Genomic DNA, 21,164 nt, shown 5'->3' with positions numbered 1-21,164 from the left:
GATTAACATGGACCATAAATTTATGTATACAAATTCGGAGATTCGATAGAAATAACTTTCGTGAAAACAGCAAGAATTATTTGCAAACTAATCAGATTTGTAATTACGCAGACAACAAAGAGTTCGTTTGGGCAATTTATTTGTCCTCCTCAGGTACATCTTGTCCTTCTCAGATAACACTCAGTTAATTCTACGCCCGGTTAACAATAATCAGAACATTTGTGGATGAAAGTCTTCCAAATATAAGCTGGCAAAGAAATTGAAAAGAATCCATGATGTTTTTGATCGCCCTTACTAAACAATGGAAATTGTCGACCCACTTTGATCATTACGTCGCATGCTTCGATCAAACTGAACAAGTTCAGTGCGTAGGATTAAAAGCGCTGTAAAGTCACAATTACGCAACATATTTTCAAACTTTTTCTTTATAGCTAAAAAGAATTGTACTTATTGTAATAACTCACAAAGTTTCTAATTCATTTAAACTCTGCTAACTCAGCCTTTAAATATTTATGTTTATTAAAACAAATTTTTGCTCAGTGTGAAATTTTCTTAGAGGGAACACTGCAAAGAACATCAATGTGGCTTTAAATTGTTTATTTAATATTTTTTACAAAATATTGGAAAAAATTAGCCTTTTTATTTCTACGTAATGCTTGTGCAGATCTAATAATATTTTTAAATTATCAGTGATATATTACGTCTATTTTTTATATCAAACGCCGTACTATGTTATGGCCCTTGTTTAGGATGCGTACCGTTTCCAATTACATCCGGGCTACTTAAGCTGTTACCACAACGCACAGGGATTTTCTATCTGTGGATCAGAGTCTAGTGTTACAGTGAGGTTGAAGAATCTTTTTAAATGTGGTCTGAAAGCGGTGATTGCATTGACTTGCATCAATAATACATCAACATCAACGCTGTGAGCTTGGTTAACGTAATGTGATGCTTAACCAGCTTTAGCGGTTTAAGGAATGTGATATCATTGGATTCAGATTTACGAACTTCCTGTTTTGCATCAGGATTGCACAGTTAAGTCAAAATCGTTGTTTTTGAACTGAAAAACAACATTTGCCAGACTCATAAATTTAACTACAAAGTTAAGCCGACATTAAACCAATTCTATTCAGGTGAAATATTTCCAGTTTTTTAGAAATTGCGCAGATGCATTAAACGTTTGTAAACAGAACAATAGAAAAGCCTCGGTCTTGTTCTAAACCTTGCATGAGTTTGTGTGTTCAAAGAAAGATTTGACTTAAATGTGCGAACATTTGTGCAGGTATGTTTCCAACCTTCCAGTGTTGACTGCACCCACATAAGTTAAGCTACCTGGACACCCAAAGTCATGTGAAATAACTCTGCCCAAAAATAGAATTTTTACAAAGTGAACGTAGGCTCTGACGTGGATTTTTAAAAATATAGCAGTTTGGTGAGACTGGTATCAAATGTGTGTTAATAAGATGCATTGATGATATGCTTTTCGTAAAATAGATGCGGAGTACGACTGCGGATAAGATTTAAATGAACCAAAGGATACAAACATTCTGGTGTGGATAGTAGCATTTGAAATAGCATTAGGTGTTTTTGTCGTATTTATATGCTATCAGTGTCACGGGATTATTTTTACGCACCCGTTTTAGAACCAACACATTTTAATATTGCATCACCAAATTTGTAAGTCACTTGTTTACGGTACGGTGAGTTGTTACCTGTTTTAGATAGACTGCATTTTAATTACCCAATTAGGGAGTCAATTGTTCACACTGTACACGGTTTGTTCGCACCACTCTTGGAGGTTAATTTAGTCCGATGTGTGGGTAAACTTCTGTTTTTATTCGCGTTGTGCATTGTCTCATTCGTATACATGCTCGTCAGGTTTCCTTATGTTTGCTCACGTGCTGACGTATTTACCCTATTCATATGTACACATGTTTTTAGTCTGTGACATCTTACATCGCTAACCCTATGGCCTAATTGGTATTTAGCGCCCGCGTTTATTTTATCAGTGCGTGACAACGCTGGAATCTGTGTTTGTGTGGTGTTGCGCTCGGCTGGGAAGTGCTAGGAAGTGTTGGGGCAGTTTACGTTTGGATTTGATAGAAGATAGATGGTTGTTTTTATCAAAGAAATGCTAATTCAAGTTAGAAAAGCAAAAGGAGCTAATTGACTAGCCGTAAAAGCGGGAAGTTTCCTGGCTAAGGAAAATCTTGGTTACATCAGAACATTTATTTTTGGGCCTGGTAAAATCTTTGATCGACTTTTACCAGCCGATGATTCCTAACCACTCGAACCCCAGTTACCGAAATTTTCTTGGTGTAAATTCTGATAAACCTACATTGTATTTATACATTTTTTGTCGCATTATCTGAATTTGAATCTGTGTCCCAGGACCATTGAGCTGAAGCGAGATTTCTTATGTTATCGCAATCTTTAACGTCATCGGCTTCTTGGTATAATGTCACTGTTGTCGTATAAACGGCGAAATATTTTGATTCGTGTTTTGTAATTTATAAAATGTAAACACCTCGTCACTTCTGCGTTAATCTAAAAATGAGAAATAGATGTGTCTGAAACCTGTCAGTGTTTGTTCGCAAATAAAGAACATTGGAATCTTTCTGCTGTCTTTCTGCTCATTGCAACACTTTGATGCACTGCATCAGTTTTGACCCTTCCCAAGTGGAATGGCCGATACACTTGTCACGGTCAAGTTTGCCCGCTTTTTACTCACTCTTCGGCTAATGCTTTTTGTTGTATACGGCCAAATATCGAAACGAATTTAAACTCGCACGTTTAATAGTTTTAAATTGTGCTTAAACGATGCCAACATGACTGCGTTACAAGAAATTAAAAAATTTAGCTGCAACATTTGTCAGCAGACGTAAAATTTTGTGCAGCATCAAACGAACAATAAAACTGTGTGTCCCGCAAGCTAGCAATAATACAAACAATCATCTACAAATATTTAGATTAGATAATTAAAGGCTATGCAAAACTATTGTTTACTCCAATTTAGATGATAATAAATTATTAATTCGTATTTAAAATGTCTTGACGCCTTAAAGCAATATGTAGATGATTCACGTCAATTGTCTAACTCTAAAACGAGCAGAATCTAAACATCAAAGAAAAACTAGAAACTACATAAAATTCATAAATAAATGCGTCGTTTCATACTGCAGAATCTGAATGTTGTCGTTGTATCATTGTACATTGCTCGACAAGGCCTAAAGTATTTTAGCCATGATCAATATTGCTCGCTTTTATTTGCTTACTTTTATTCTGTCATATTTAGATCAATGCGCTAATTTGCATTAATGGTCGCAGAAATTTGCAGAAAATTTGTCATAAGCTCTGCAAACAAGGCCGGCCTTAGCAAGCGCGGAGCTCAATGCAAGACCTGCATTTTGCCGATTTTAAATAATTTATTGTCATATTAATAATAAATATAAATTTATAAAAAATATTTGTGTGATCTGCGTGAAATGAAAGCTGAATTTTTTTTTGCTTCGAAGCAGCCCGGTGCCCAACGCAGTCGCATCGCTTGCATTGACCTAAGGCAGGCCCTGTGCACCGGCTAATAAACCGTTCGTTGTTAAATTGAAAATCGGTTGAGACCAAGGACTAGATTTATTAAATAACGTCTATTGCATTGGGTAAGAAAGTACGAACTTTGTGACCTTTCGAATGAGCGCCATTGAACCCAAACTCAGTTGTTTGAAAATGGATACTTAAGAACCAAGGTGACGTACGAAGCCTTAGAAAGTTTATTGCACTTATAATTTACACATGTCATGTTAAGCATATTTACTTAGATTACATTGTTAGACGGATATCTACAAGAAAATCTACCAAAGTACGACTAAGTTTCTCGATCAGCCATTTATTTTCTGTTTTAAAGACATTGCAAGGCGACTTTAATTTAAAGAATTGCTTTTGTAATATGAGCGTGCGTTATTATTTATTTTATCTTTTAGTTAGCTTTTAATCGATTAATCGATAATAATCTCCTTATAACAGAAGCCGAATAGAAAAACCAAACAATCAACTATCTGAGCACAACACAATAAGGTCGTCCTTGGAACTTACTTCTTCGTCAATGAGCATATTTTACTTTTTACTTTTTGTCTGTTTTTGTTCTGATTTTCTTTGCTTTTCATAAAAGATAAAGAAAGATTTTAAGAAGTTTTAACTTACTTGTATAAGTGTGAGTGCGATATAATGATGTTAATGTAACATTTTCTTTGTTCCTAAACTTGTCCATTGACTGAATGCTTTGGTTTTCTCAGTTTATTGCTTCTTAGCTTCGCTTATGTTTCTATTGATGTCTGGTAAGATGGGTCCTACCTCCATGCTGAGTCAGTGCTGAGTCAGTCCTGAGGAGTCGCGTTGACGAAACAATATGAACTCTACATGACCTCTATACACCGGTACTATGACACCTTATCGAAAGACACTTTATCGAAAGACACTTTATCGAACGACACCTGATCGAAACGACAGATGATCGAAAGACACTTTATCGAACGACAGTTAATCGAGCCGACAGTTGATCGAACGACACTTTATCGAACCGACAGCTGATCGAACGACACTTTATCGAACCGCCAGTTGATCAAAACGACAGTTGATCGAACGACATTTTATCGAACCGACAGTTCAAGCAAGATTTTTGCGTGTTTCTCAAACATTGAAACAATGAGCCATTGTGATGTGCGGTCTTTGTAATGGTGTGCATTAATGAATTGTGATGTATATATCATAAAGTTGACGATTTATATTTTATATCTATATTTTATATTTGTATCATAAAGTGTACGATTTCGCATGGCGGCCGGCCCGCCCACATATTAATAAGATATCACAAGAATACGCACGAGAATTACTAAGTACGAGAGTAACCTAGAAACCTATGCGTCGTAGACTGATGAGATTATTACAGGTTAGTAGAAACATCATCTGGCTTCCTGTATACATCATAATTGTAAAACTAAAGAAAGTGAATTTAGTGTAAATTAGGTATTTCTAAAAGTGACACATTTCTAGAAATTCTTCTTGTTACGCCGCGCCCCCGCTGTGAAAAGAGAACGAAAAAGAATAGTTAGTCAAGTTATTGGTGCGTAAATGAGTAATACGCTTCAATGCGGAGAGAGAGCAAAATTATATAAATATCACAATATCTCAAAAATTACAAAATCCAACTTTATCAAACAAACATGGACAGATAGCTGAACATTTTTTATGAAAAGTCACCAAATTTTAATTTTCTACAGCAAACAATGCAACGGTACGCCACGTTTTGCTATGACTGTGTGCGGGAGAAGCAACAGTCGATTCGATCAACTGTCGCTTTGATCAGCTGTCGGTTCGATAAAGTGTCGTTCGATCAACTGTCGTTTCGATCAGGTGTCGTTTCGATCAGCTGTCGTTCGATTAAGTGTCGTTCGATAAACTGTCGTTCGATTAAGTGTCGTTCGATAAAGTGTCTTTCGATCAGGTGTCGCGTCACGTATACACCAGCATTTTTGACAACCCTGTTTGTAAACCCGCTCGCTTTGCTGTCTCCTCATTGGTATGAAACTTTGCCAACTCTTGTCCATTTCTGTGATGTGTGGTCACGTGGTATCTCGATTATCACGTCATATGGTATACGCTACTCCACAAAGCGGCTATTACAAAGATCATTATCAACATGACAGTAATATCTTTTTTGTGCAGGTGCAAAAAGTTTTACTCTTAGGTAAGATTAAAAATGATCTTTTTATTGCTGATGATGCTTCTGGCCTCGGCACAAGCAAGACCTCAGCTTTCATCGGAAAAACTTAGACATTTATGTAAGTAATTTGTTTTAAATCGTAAATTTGTTCAAATATTTTTTGACCACGAGATATTCTTGGTGGATCATTGGTGGTCAATATAAGGATCACGTAAGAAACCTTCCGAGTAGACCAGTATATAAGTCTACTTATAAAATACTTTAAACCAGCCTACTGTGATGGTGAATATTGAGTCACTGACTAATCTGTAACAATTGTGACGATGACATTTAAGATGTCGACGTCGAAAATAGCAAAATTGATACGTTCGGTTTCTGTATATCTTGCTGGAATTTCAAGCCTACCGCTGCTTTCGTACATCGCATTATGGCTATTTCAATTTATGACTATGATTGTTTTGTTGTTTTTTAAATTTGGGTAAAGTACATAATTTGTGCTACAAAATGAATGCCTGAAAGGAAAGAAACTATGACGTAATAATAAATCGAACTTGATTTTGATGTTTAGCGTTCGGTGTAAGGAGCAGCATTTTGTAATGATTATCAGTATTATATGTCGTCTACCCCGTATAGCCAATTAAGAATGACCACGTCATGAACACCTCATACTTGTTGGGCAGGTGGGGATGGCGGTTTATCAGGCGAACTTATTATTACGGCAATTGTTTGCTTTTCTTATAAATTTTCACATTTTCACTTGATGCTGAGTGATCGTGTTTTGGCTGTCTGTTAAAGACAAGACATCAAGAATTGAACGTAACTTATCTATAACGTAACTATATCTTCCTGATAGCACTAGGCCGGTTTGTCAGTTGCATCTGTACAAACGTCTACATGTGACGTCACATATTACTGACTGTCGTAATAGGCGGTGTGCGTCTGTCTTTCCCTTGTCCGTTAGCCCTGATGACATGTGACGTAATAAAGGATAATAAAATATAACTTAGGAAATATTCGATGCATGGTGATATTCCTGCAAGAATATTTTGTTTGTTTCTAGGTATTTGCCATTATTACTTTCCACTCTGCCAACCATCCGAGTTCAACTGCAGGTGTCAGGATACAATAACAGGGAAACCCCGAGAATGCATACCACAATCATGGGTCTGTGACGGGCAACTAGATTGCTCGAATGGAGCTGACGAAATTGATTGTAGATGCGATCCTGGCGAGTATCAGTGCTATGATGGAGTCGGTGTGAGATTTTATCAATGCATCAAAGACAGCAGAGTGTGTGACGAAAAGTTGGATTGCGTGAATTTGAGAGATGAGTATAATGAGAAGTGCAGGGAAAGGATTCCAATGCAACAATGGTCAATATTTACTAGCATCATCGGAGTGTAATGGAGATGATGATTGCTATGATAAGAGCGATGAAGATAATTGCGATGGTTGCCCACAACACACATGCGATTGTTACCACGAAGGAAACGACATATAAGGATAATGGTAGGTGAAGTTTTAGTTTTAAAACGTGACGATATTTAATATTAAGCTATATTTTAACGATGTTTAATTACCTGTTTTAAAATGCTTTATTTTGACAAAATAATAATGAACATTTAGACATGACGGAATTTAACTTTAGTTAATTTTTAACGATGTTTAATTTCTTGTTTTTAAATGATTTATTAAGACACACTTTATAAATAGCTAGAAACTAGGTTCATTTACTTTGAAAATATTTAGCTATTATTTCATGTTTATTGCTACTCTTATTTGTTCATTCATAGACTTGTTTTTATGTCGTCATACAGCTGCATAACGCAAATATACATCAATTAATCACAGATAAAATCAACATTCAATAAACATGCAGTAAAACACGTAATTGTTGCTTCATTTCGTCACATATGCTCGTATTCTCCAAAGGACCATGTCACAATTGGCTATCTCAGAATACCTTAGGATTGGTGAACAATAACGCGTTTCAAATGCACGTCTTCATAAACCAGCCAATCAGCGCTAACTCAGCCTTATGTATGACGACCTCAGTGGATAGATTTGAGGCAGAGGTTTCATCATTATAAGAATTGATAATAGCGGCCTAACCCAAAAGAATGGAACGCTAAGTTCTGAAAAAGAGGAAACTAATTCTGTTCAAATCAAATTATTGTTATCACTGTGCCGGAGCAAAAGCGAGAGTTGAAGAAAAAATATTTAATCAGGTCTGGTGGTTTTCCGGTGTTGTCGGAGAATCATCTCTTTGCTCTCCTTTTGTCTTTTCTATTGTGAGTTGTCGATGTTGTTATGAATTCCTTTCCGGTTGAGTTGCTTTTTATTTACGAGCCAGCAAATGCCACTTTCGGACGTTTTATTTTCTTTTGAACTTAGATTGGACGAGTGCTTTTAAAATATTTCTTTGAATTGAGTAAATATTTGTTGTCGGTCGCCGGTTTTCTTTCAACAGATATGCTGTACAGTCTGGAGTCTTTCAGCGCATTTCCTTTTTTTATCACGAATGACAACATGTCATTTCCTGGCCTTGGTGGTTCAAACTAAGTTGTAACTAGGTAGATATAAGCAATCACAATTCCGTCAGATGTCGTTTCTTGACCTTGCAGTTTCATCGTTCATCTTTAATTCGATGTTTTTTTTATCAAGCTTTAGTGGGCCTGACTAAAGACTAAACTTGCCCACTATTCCCAGTTTGGTTTCTGAGTAATATTAGTTGTTTAAGCTGAGCAAAGGTTAAAGGCTAATGAATTGTGGACTTTGTTTTATATACAGTGTCCGACGATGACAGCCTGTTGATAAAATGTCCGGGTCAACAAAATTTATTTGAGATTTGAATGTAAATAGAGATGTTTAGAAACTTGTCATTAGATAATCTATCCGTCGTTCAACCAATCACTTTCTCCATTTTTTTAACCCTTGACACCGCTCCAAACTGAAGTGATCGCCAGTTATACAGTAGGCTTTTTTCTCTTTGTCACGGGTTGTTTGCCGTTAGTGAACTTTAAGCTTAGCAAGTTTCTAAGCAAACTTTATTCAACTTTATAGGATAATAAATCTTCTGTAAGAGCTTGCTGGAAGCAAATTAATGTCAAAAATACATCATCACCTAACTTATTTTTGCGATGTGGAAATTTTGAACATAGCGTTTGGTGGGGTAATTTCCAGTCTAAAACAACATCGACATTACTGACCAACGATGGACCTAATACGCTTTTGACCTTGGGCGATGTGAAGCATGTACTTAGAACCTTACATTTTCACTTCCTGTGTCGTTTTTCGGCTCAAAGTCGGTGCATCAGGGTCGGCTGCGTGATCTTGCAATGAAGAGGAAAACCTACATCCAAGAAGTTGTCGGTTTGACGATCACCGAGAAAATAATGACGTGTCTTGGCAAGACACTTATAAACGTGACTAAAGATGAGCATGGAAGTTGACTTCACTCGGCTTCCTCTCCACTTAGTCTAAACTATAAATCATTCCATAAATACGATGAAAAAGTGCCAAGCATTACAATTTTAGGCAAATAATAAAGAAGTAAGTAAGTAATATTAAGTTATACGTGCAGCCTACACTTCTGAATATATGATGGTTCCAGAACATCAAGCATACTTATTCATTTTGTGTACAAATAGAAAGAATATGAGTTAAAATTCAATGTGTGGATCGAATGTCATTGTGCTTACGAACAAATCAATAAAAGACAATTTGTTCAGTTTTCATATAAAATTTGTTGGAATATTTTTAACATGAAGAAATTTTAATAAAACTAATACATTGTGTATCACCATTTTGCGTCTTTTTTATAGAAAGATGTGATACAAGAAAGAATTGCCCAGACTCATCAGATGAAATGAACTGCTCTTGTCCGAAAGACAAATTTACCTGTTCCTGCTTCAATAAGAACCTTCCTACTTGCAGTATGGAGAAAGGATGTATCCCGATGGAGTACGTCAATGACGGAAAGCTTGACTGCCCTAGTCGTATTGATGAACAGTATATCAAGTCATGGGACAAAAGAAGTCTGGGTTCTTGCAATTTTAATGTTAATAGGTTAGAAAATGAACGCTTTTGTATCCCACCTTGGTGTGACAATTCTACTTGTACAAATGTACAATCATTAGAATGTAGTAATTATGATTGCAACATGACTGACGCGGTTTGCTTTTCTTTCTGTTCTGGAAAAAGAACTTCACTTAGCAACCCTAACAGGATATTCCAATGTACTGACCAATCTATAAACTTTGACCAAAACTTCTGCAATGGAAAGAAGGACTGCAATGACGGAAGTGATGAAATTACTTCTCAACCTGGATTTAAGTGTTCTGCCAAGTTCTCCACCATTCTATGCGTCCTTCCTCAATGGAATCTATACGACGACATCCCACAATGTTATGATAATTCTGATCTTTGTTTTAGCAGTGATGGCTCCTTTCATTGCTTTAAGTGTCTGGACGATCGCCTGATCATCTCGTCTAAGCAAGTCTGTGATGATGTCATTGATTGTTTTGACCTCTCGGACGAATGTCTCTGCGAAAATCCATCTTTGCCGGAGTGTCTGGATGTCTTTTCTAGGTCATCGCAATGCAACTTCTTCAAATTTTGGAGCATTGAGTCAGATGACACTTTTAATATTTTGCCTTCTTTGCAAGTTGACAAAGATTTAATGATTTGCAAGAACAAACAGGGCGACACACTTGCTGTCCAGTGCGATGGAAGACCAGAATGCCTGGACTTCTCTGATGAGTGCAAATCGTGTCCCAATCCTCCAGCATTTTGCAATGATACTTGCCGCACTTACTTCCCGATGGGAGATCGATATTGTGATGGTTACATTGATGAGGCATGGAAGTACTTACAAGACACAAACTGCTCTAAAGGATTTGATGAAAAAATCTGTCCGAAACGATTTCAATGCAAAGCTGATGACAAGGATAGCATCGACATCTTACAAAAATGTGATGGTAGGGAAAACTGTGATGATGGAATTGACGAAAAAAACTGTACCAACAGGTACTACTGCACAACAAAGGTAGGAAATCTGGTATCGATACCAAAGTCTTCAGTTCTCAATGGTAAACAAGACTGTGTTGATGGATCGGATGAATTTGTTCCTGGGTTATTCTCTTCCGCTCGTAATATGATTAACAACCTCGGTCTAAAAATATGGCTGTGGTTTGTCACTATACTTACCATTGTGGGAAGCTTTTACGTCGCCATTATTTCTGTTAAAAATCTCAACGAACGGAAAAACAAAGATGCTTCTGTATGCAACCATATTTTAATCATCAACCTCACTGTCTCTGACTGCTTAATGGGTGTATATTTGATGATTATTTTAGTAAAAGATGTTCAGTTTGCAGGTAGATATTCCGTATTCGATTATGAGTGGAGATCGAGTACGGTTTGCTCATTGGCGGGAAGTCTGTGCGTGATTTCCAGTCAAACTTCCTGCTTTCTCATGACTATTCTTACCGGTTATCGCTTGTATGCTGTCTACTGTCCATTCAAAGCTCGTCATGCTTCTGCAAAACCTTGGATAATTGCTGCAGTTTCTTCCTGGATAATTTCCATCATCATTGCTGTCGTATCCAACACCACACGTTACTTTAAATCTAAAGTTCTTTTTATTAATGATTTTTCTTCATCTGATACAGTCACTCATGATTACGTCAAGGATTTTGCTTGTCGTCTGGCCATTCTTACAAACACTTCTCAGGATATCGATGAAAGTAATTGGGAAAGTGTTCAAAGCTTTTTGATGGATGAATTTCCTCAATTTGCTCCAATAGGCGAGATCGGTTACTACGGTACTACAAGTGTGTGCATGCCACGATTGTACGTAAATCGCAGTGATAGTTTCTGGATCTTTTCCATTGTCATGATAACCTTCAATTTCCTTTCCTTTCTCTTTGTGCTCTCTGGATTCGGCTTAATCGCTTGGAAAATGAAGATACGTCCGATAAAAAGTAACAACACCCAGAAACAAAATGCTAAAATGAATCAACGAATCGCTCGCATCATTATATCTGATTTTTTTTGTTGGGTTCCAATCTGCATAATGGCTTACATAAGCGTGAGTGGAGTGAAGCTTCCAGATGAAGTTGAAATATTCACTGCAGGAGTGCTCCTCCCCACCAACAGTGCATTCAACCCCATCTTGTACTCGCCCTACATCGAAACGAAAGTGGTATACTTATGGAAAGGAATTCGACCCAACTGCAATCAAACCCCCAACAGAAATACGATCGAGCTTCACGTAACTTCCTAAGTATTGAGTTTACTGGATCAATTCCACCAGGCAGACTCTTGAACATCTTCTTTGCACTTGATTTCTTTACCAGGGTCTAAATATGTAAATTTAAACTTCCAGACAACTGCTCCTTTTCTTTGGTAGAGATTATTTGCCGGAGGAAATCATTTAACAAAACCTTTTACATTCACAAAATGTTTTAATGTCACTTCTTTAACAAATTGTTTTGTGTCTTATGTTTTGTTGCTTTGACTGATGACTTGTATTGTCGTGTATATAATCAGATTTTGTCAAAAAGATTTATAAAAAAATTAAAAAATTAATCAAAAACAAAAAACAAAAAAGCAAGGAAAAGCGTATCAAATATGCAGTATTTGTTGTGGAGTATATTTGTACAGTAAGTATACTTAAGTAAGTTATATATTATATTCATGTTAACACTACATTGTATCCGTTTGAATTGTTGCTTCTCTAAGCCTTTTATTAGAAAACCTGTAAATAAGTTGCTTTGTTTTTCATCTTATAACGCTCTTCTTGTGAAAATCTTATGTTATTAACATTTCTATCATTTTTTAAATATCTTATTTAATTATTATCATTAAAATACGTTGGTGTGATTGGACTTACTATTATTTCGTTGTCATCTGTGCTGTTGGTTGAATAATTCCCCATTCTTATATTTCTTCCATACTCTCCTAAATTTACAATCATTTTATTCAAGATAATATGGATGCCAAACTTTCAACGTAACAATGGTTTGTGTCGGTTTTAAAGTGGTTCAGTAACGACATATGATGTCTGTATTGAAATGTAAGAAGATTGTTTATTGGTATTCGATATGTTGGATTGACAAGATAGTGTATATCGTTTTTGATTTATCAGATGGCGTGCATTGCGTTATAATTGTATATATTTCGCACAAAAAAATGAAATAATAAAAAAAATTGAAAAATTGAAAAATAACAAAAACAATTTAAATCACAAATATAACAAAAATATTATTTAGAAAGTATTAAACCAAAAAATAAAAAATAAATAATTAAATCATTGTTTGCAAAAATATGTTCATTTTTTATTATGTTTGCTTTGGAGTATAATTGTTTAACAATTATTGTTGCTGTAACATGTTTATTATTAAACCTGTAAATACGTCGCTTTACTTTTTAAGTTACGTTGCGCTTTTTAAAAATTGCTTTTAAATGACTCATAAAACGATCATAATAATGCGCATAATTTAAAGTAACCAATAAAAAAGAAGCATAGACAACTAAGCTACATCATTTCAACATTTGGAGGTTGTTTATATAAGAGACGTCACTTCTATAACAAATTGTTTTATTTTTCATGCTTTGTTGCTCTTACTTGTCTTGCCCTGTATTTAATCGGATTTTGTTTAAACAATTTTAAAACATAAAAGAATATTTAAAAAAAAACAAAGAAAGTTAATCAAATCTGCAATCATGTATTCGTTGTACAATGTACTGTATATTTAATTTGTTGCTGTAAGACGTTTGTTTGAAAACCTGTGAATACGTTGCTTTGCTTTCCATCTGATGTCACTCTTCTTGTGAAGATTCTATGATATGAAAATTTCTATGATTTAGTTGTGTGTTTTATCATAAACTCTAATTATGTTATCGCTATCGCAGATAGCGTGTTTGGTGATCAGGTAAACCCTTGTTTAAATGTTTGCTTTCATTTTCACGCATTAATTCTTCGAAAAAATTTTTAAAAATATACTTGTTTCTGCACCTATCAATACAATTTGGCAACAACGCAAAAGTATATTGTCTTATTGTAGATTGACGCGCTCTGACAATTTGGAAACCAATGATTTGTGGTCTTCGTTGAACGAATGCAATGTTTCGATTTGAAATTTATAACAAAGCTAAAATTTTAAAGAATCAGTTCTTCTATGTAGAGTATGTTATCACTAAATTCATCTAAAGTTGTCCTAAGCTTCAGTATTCCGTAAAAAATGAGGAATTGTTAAAAATTTTCCTTTGTTTGAAAGTGTCTTTAATAATATTTAAGGAATACCAAGTCGCCGAGAATAGCTGAACCAAGCTGTATTGTTTAACCCTAGAACTACCGGAATTTTTTTCTACGAGAATTACCAAGAGGGTCAATTGACCCTTCCGTTTAATATGACTGCAATTTTTGGATATAACACCATTTTTGTCATATTTCTTTCATAGAAATTAATTTGGACAGTGCTTGTATCGTTTTGCTTTGTAACAATATCATTGTGTGAAGTCACTGCTTTCTGGATTCAAATAGTTTGCTTATTTTGTGGAATGCTTTTCGTGAGTATGAAACTTTTTGACACCGCAAACTTTGCGGAAGACAAAAAATTTGTCATTGAAATGATGCAGCAAGAAATTAATCTAGTTGATTGCCGTGTTTAGTAAGTTAATTGAAGACCACCAATAATTTTACAGCATGCCTAGCCAGCGAGTATTTGTAATTTCATAGTTGAGCGTTAGATTGCGGTCTTTACTATGTTCCACAGACATTGTGTAGGTATTTGTCTCAGACACCGGTTTCAGATTTTAGTGCTATTGCTACTGTTAGGGCAAAAGCTTTAGTGTAATTTGTAGTGTGCAGTTATCTATTATGTCTAGGTTTACAGCAGCTAGAAGGTACAATCCAGAAGAAGTTCTTTGAATTGATGAAGAAGACTTTGATGAGCCAGAACCAAGCATACGTGAGATTTGTTTGACAACGATTTTGACATGGAGCAAGATGTTGTGCAAGATCAAGAAAGTAATTCGGAAAATGCTGTCCCAACTTTGCCAAACAGAGAGCAGATAGTCAGTAGAGACGGTACCATTTGGGCACCTGAGTTTTCAACACAAAATGGACGTGTAAATAAAGAAAATATAATTCAAACAAACCCAGGTACTAAACCGTTTTTTCTTGCACGGGTAGACAATGCAAAAGACGAGTTTCAAGAGTTATGGGGTCATACAAACATTGATCACATTATGGAATTCACAAAAGCCAAAGCTCGGCGACAAGGGGATAGCAAATTCTCCCTCAGAAATAAAGAGTTGGAAGCGTTTTTTGGTCTGTGTCTTCTTCAAGGAGTTTTGAAAGGAAGAGATGAACCACTAACAAATTTATGGGATTTAGAATATGTTCGATCTATTTTTTGGAAACTATGGCTAGGAACAAATTTCAAGAAATTATTCATTACACACGTTTTGATGGGAAAACTTCAAGGCAGCCTCGCTGACAATCTGACAAGTTTACGGCAATTCGAAAATTGCGAAATGCAGTGATGGACAACTGCCAAAAGTTTTATTTTCCTCATTTTAATGTTACAGTTGATGAGCAACTTTTCCCTTGCAGATCTAGGTAGATCTTACGTCATTGGCACTTGACAGGAAGTTACTTGAAAGTAACACTACAATCGTTGATACTATCAGATCCCATCGCAGAGAATTTCTTTCTGATGTCCAGCTTAGAAAAAATACACCACTGTACACTTCAAAATTTGTTTTCACACAACCACCAGAAAATAATATGATTCTCAGTTATAAAACGAAGTAGTGTATCTACTTTCTTCACTTCACAATGTTATGGAGTTAGATAGTAAAGCCAAAAAACCAAGAGCTATTCTGGACTACAACGTTCCGCGCTTACTCTATTAAGGCAGCATCACGAAGATGGCCACTTGCTGCATTTTTCAACTTGCTGGACATTGTGGCACTGGATGCATACGTCATATGCAAAGATGTGCAAATAAAAATTAAAAAGAATTTATTACACAGGCCAACAAAAAAAAAATGTTTTCAAAAGACATGATATGTTAGATCGATTTAGGGGTATATCAGGGGCGCTGAGTCCGAAAATGCCATTACTTTTGCTGAATTGGGTCTAGTTTTTGAGATATTGCTTTTTCCTACTTATACCAGGAAAAGTTAAAAATGTATGCTAGTGAGTAACATAGGTTAATAAAAACTGAAGTCATGTGAAGCAGCTATTTAGTTTTGCCCAAATGTTGAGTTGTCTGGCACAAATTTCTCGCTTGGGAGGTAAATAAGACCTTATATTAGTTTATATCATCTCCCATCAAGCACTAACATAAGCCTTAACATCAACAAATAGCATAACATTCTTGATTCGGAAACAAAAATAACGTTTTACCGGGGCAAAGAAGAAATGTTAATGCAATTTTTCTCTCAAGAAGATAATTTTGTGTACTGTAAAAACATCGAAGGACCAACTATATCTTTCATCTATATGTCTACTTGAGTATAAAACAAAAGAATGGAGGTTATTCATTGACAGCTCCAAACAAATGCTTGAAATGCGTGCTATTTCACAACGAAAACAAGTTTGCCTGTGTTCCAATTCGTTTTAAAGTCGTTTTAAAGGAACACTACCAAAGTGTAAAGATGATCTTGAAGAAACTTTCTTATACTGAGCATAACTGGGAGATATGCGTTGATTTGAAAATGTTCAACTTTCTCTTAGGACAACAAGGCGGCTACACCAAGTATCCCTGCTTTGTTTTTTAATGGGATAGTCGGGCCACTGATCAACGCTGGATTAAAAAGGAATGGCCCATACGTGAACAGCTTGTGCACGAAGATAAAAACGTTGTAAATGAACCTTTGGTCAGCCGTGATCGCATCATTTTACCCACATTGCACATCAAATTGGGTTTGATGAAACAATTTGTCAAGGCCTTAGATAAAGATGGTGCTTGTTTTGATCACCTGTGCAAAGTATTTCCTGGTCTTAGTATTGAAAAGCTGAAAGCAGGAATTTTTGATTTTTGAATTTAAAATTAAGTTTTTCCATCACATATGACTGAAATTGAGAAGGCAGCCTGGCACTCTTTCATTGCAGTTGTAAAAGGATTTCTTGGAAACACAAAAGCAAGCAACTGAATGGATCTCATATAAGTAAAGCTTACAAACTTTCAAGCTTTTGGATCAAGGATGAGCATAAAAGTTCACTATTTATTGAGTCACTTGGATCGCTTCCCTGAAAACCTCGGAAATATGAGTGAGGAACAAGGCGAAAGGTTTCACCAAAATATCAATTTAACGGAAGAGAGATATCAAGGTAGATGTGATACTCACATGATGGCAGATTACTGCTGGCGCCTAATGCGAAGCTGTCCACAACAAAACTACAGGCGAAAGTCGTACAAGATAAACTTTCCTGTAGATAACATTAAGCTAATTTGAGTAATTAACTAGAGTGCATCTAAGAACTTCACTAATGCACATCCTGAGATGGGTATATTTCTTCGTATAGTGTTTTGCTTTGAATACTCCGTGGCAAATAAAAAAAATTGATTGCTTGTTTATTTCGTCTGTTTTTACAAATTTGGTTTGTTATTACCAAATTACTGCTATTTATTGTTCACTTCAAGCAAGTTTTAATGTGGTATTAGAAGCTTAGTCTCACACATTGCAATATGTTAGGAGAATCTGTTGAAAATACAACTAAATGGGGCATTTTTTGTGTTGAATATATGGAAAAGAATAGACTTATGCAGCACTTCTTCATTTAGCTAATCTCACTGTGTCTTTAGTGCTGACAGACTTACAACAACATGTAATAAAGGCTGTTCCTTAAGATAAAATGCAACCTAGCTTCAAAATTAAAAGATACCAAAAATATCAAAATTCGCTAATATCTTAAAAACTAGAGCCAATTTGCAAAAACTAATGGCATTTTCGAGCTCAGCGCCCCTGATATACTCTATTACCTTCTATGCCATAATTTTTTTCTTGGCCAGTGTTATTGAACTGGCTGGAAACCTGTGTTTAGCAGAGAAAAACAGAAGACGTACAGGTCCTCAAGTTTTTCATCTGAAACGCAAGAGAACGTGCTGATGAAAAATTACCACTCAATAAAAGAACCAAATGTAAAATATGCCAGTCAGACAAAACAAGGGTACAATGTTGTAACTGTTCAAAGTTTGTTTGTGGAACGTGTAGTGCACCTTTGTGTAAAAGTTGTTTCGAAATGCAATTGAAGAAATCAATATTCTCGGCTTAGGGTCAATTGACCCCTGTGGTAATTCACCATTTTCCCTTCCAAAACACTTGTTTTGAAAAAAAATTTCGATTGTCGTGTTGATGATGTGTCAAATACCCAGAAAGAATAAAAATAAAAAAGTTTAAGGTTCCTAGCAAAAAACACTTCTTGTAAAATTAAAAAATAAAATTGCAAAAGGGTTAAGTATATTAGGAGTAAGTCTCCTTCTACTGGAGTCTGTCATCAGTTTCTCAGAGAGTCAAAATGACGGTTCCATCTGGCCGCTACTTATTACCGGTACAAACAGCAATAACTAGCGATAACTTCGATAACGATAACGGCATTAACTATGATACAAACACACGCAGATGTAACTAATACATGCTAACAGTGGAACAATTTGGTAACGCAAGGCAATATATCACCGGACAAACAGGTATGATCGGCCTGAAGTTAAAAAATAATTTGACCATGACATGATTTATGAAACTCCATTGCCTTACATCAAGCCCATCGTGCTGGTTAAAATGGAAGTCGGCGCTTATCGTTTTTGCAAGAACTTCCGCTCATTACACAAACGTATATACGCGCCTAAATTGCCGACAGGGTATTGAGACAAACATAATTTACATAACAAGGAAGTTTTTTCCATTCTTGAATTGACGAGTGCCCTTGTTATAGCGCCTGAAAAAAATCACCACCTTATATAACTCTCAACAAACAATCCGCAGCACAGAAAATTGGTTCAGCGACATCAACACACTCGTTGATATCATCTAAATACAACATCGTTAAGGAAGAAATCGAAACATATAAGCCTCATTTTGTAAACTGATATTGTTACAGAACTTTCTGTCTTTGTCACTTTTTATTCATCGACGAATCATTAAACACGGCCTGAAAGAAATACAAAGAAATACAAATAATATAGTAACCAGCATTTCAAATAAAATGTTAGTACTAGCAGTTACGGAATATGAAAATTAAGAGCTGGCAAGGTTGAAAGAAAGCTGACAAGATTTTGGTCATTGTCGTCCCTGACCGTCATGAGTTGTCGATACAGAATTGATTCTGTGACCCGAGATTTTAACCATGGGCAACCGCAAATTCATAAACCTGGCTAATGTTGTGATTGTTTTCTGTTTCATACTAATCAAAGTTCAACCGCCTACACAAAGCATAGCCAAAGCTTGAATACACGATTTAAGTTAACAGGAAGCTATAAGCTTCACAACACCATTTCAAGAAAAAAACTGGAAATTGGATTTTGGACTCGAATCCAAACAGCGCATTGGAATATGGCGGGCATTCTCTAAGCTATGAGGAACAACAGTAACACTTTCTTTGGTGTATTAATTATTTACCATGCAGTTGCCAGTACATAAAATATAAGGCATTTGACTCATAGCGAAATATTTATTTCACAAGAAACGCCAACTACAATATTTCGGACGTGACACCAGTCCTATTACATTTATTTCTTTCTTAGCTTAAACTTCGCTTTTCGCAGTCGCAAAATCCCAGTGTTGGCTTGGTTCGTTGAACCCAGGGGAAACGCACAAATTGTACGTCGCATACCCACTCGTTAACTGGTCACCCTGGAAATGACGCTCGGTTGTGCGATTTGCGCAACATTGTGATTCAGTACAAAACAATTTTTTATTTTTCTACTCGCTGCAAAATAAAAACAACAACCACAGATACATTACAAAAAATATTTCTTTAAGTGCTTTATAGTCATACATCGTGCATAAATATCTTATTTTACACAAAGTTGTTTGGGGCAGGTTGAACAGTGTTTTAATTTAAAAAACAAACTTCAATAGTTTTTAGAATTATTTTATAAAACTTATTAGTTAATTGTGATCTTGAAATGGTTGATGGCGTCAAGCCACAACATTAACGCAAATGATCAAGTTGGAAAACAGAGTCGGCGACATCTGACGGCCGAGAAAAAGATGAAAGAATTTCACTTGATATCCACTCCATTATTAATCAAGCTTGAGGGCACTGAATAATGATCCACAAAGAATTGATTACACTCACTTGTCTGATTTACTTAGTGAAGATTTTACATGAATATATGGAGTTGGAAGATGGAATATAGACACGATAGCATCACCGGCGGTTCTATTTACACTCCGTGGTAATCCCGTAGCCCAGTGATCTCTAAATCAGCTGGCCAGATTCACGTCTAGGCCACCAGCTGGCCAGACTCACCTTAGCCTCGGCTTAGCCGGATTAGCGCGCTGGACTTCTAATCCAGATGTTCCGTGTTCGAGTCCCGGCAGGGATGATTTGTTTAATATTTTAAAAAGCTAATCACTTAACTCTACATATTTTCATCTTAAATTGAGAAAACCGTTAACATCATCGTCTACGGCTTCTATAAAGTAAATTTAGAATGAAACAATCTGGATTGGTGCGTTGTATTTATCCTCGATTAAACATCGTTGCTTGGATCTGTGAATTTTATACAGCCACGAGTAAAACAACCGTGATATTGATGTGATGGGCTCTGCCCGCGTGATATTGATATTGACCGTGATATTGACCGTGATATTGACCGTGATATTGACCGTGACCGTGATATTGACCGTGATATTGACCGAAATGTGATGGGCTCTGCCCGCGTAGGTTCGAATCCTGCCGACAACGCTGACATAAATTTTCTTTTTCATAAGTGATTCGAGAAGTGTGCCATTTTATCAATTTGCATTGATCATTAAGCACAGTTGTCGTGGCCGAGTGGTTAAGGCGACAGACTAGAAATCTGTTGGGCTCTGCCCGCGTAGGTTCGAATCCTGCCGACAACGCTGACATAAACTTTCGTTTTCATAATTGATTCGAGAAGTGTGACATTTTTTTATTTGCATTTGACATTCATCACAGTTGTCGTGGCCAAGTGGTTAAGGCGACAGACTAGATATCTGTTGGGCTCTGCCCGCGTAGGTTCGAATCCTGCCGACAACGCTGACATAAAATTACGTATTCATAAGTGATTCGAGAAAAGTTGGATTATATCTATTTGCATTGAACATTAAGCACATTTGTCGTGGCCAAGTGGTTAAGGTGAAAGACTAGAAATCTGTTGGCATCTGCCCGCGTAGGTTCGAATCCTGCCGACAACGCTGACATAACGTCTAGTCTTAGCCAGCAAGCGAACTTGAATGGAAT

General features: G+C 36.1%; 1 non-coding gene across 1 annotated transcript; it reads left to right on the top strand.

Annotated features, from left to right (window-relative positions):
• Positions 1-20,721: 20,721 nt before the first annotated feature.
• Trnas-aga (transfer RNA serine (anticodon AGA)) lies at positions 20,722-20,803 on the top strand. The gene has a single exon. It is a non-coding gene; the product is annotated as a tRNA-Ser (tRNA).
• The last annotated feature ends 361 nt before the right edge of the window (positions 20,804-21,164 follow it).

Source organism: Clavelina lepadiformis, chromosome 7 (genome assembly GCF_947623445.1).
Source record: "Clavelina lepadiformis chromosome 7, kaClaLepa1.1, whole genome shotgun sequence".
In the NCBI taxonomy this organism is placed as follows: Eukaryota; Metazoa; Chordata; class Ascidiacea; order Aplousobranchia; family Clavelinidae; genus Clavelina; species Clavelina lepadiformis.
Note: the sequence above shows the minus strand (reverse complement) of the source record. Positions and strands in the feature narration are given on the sequence as shown.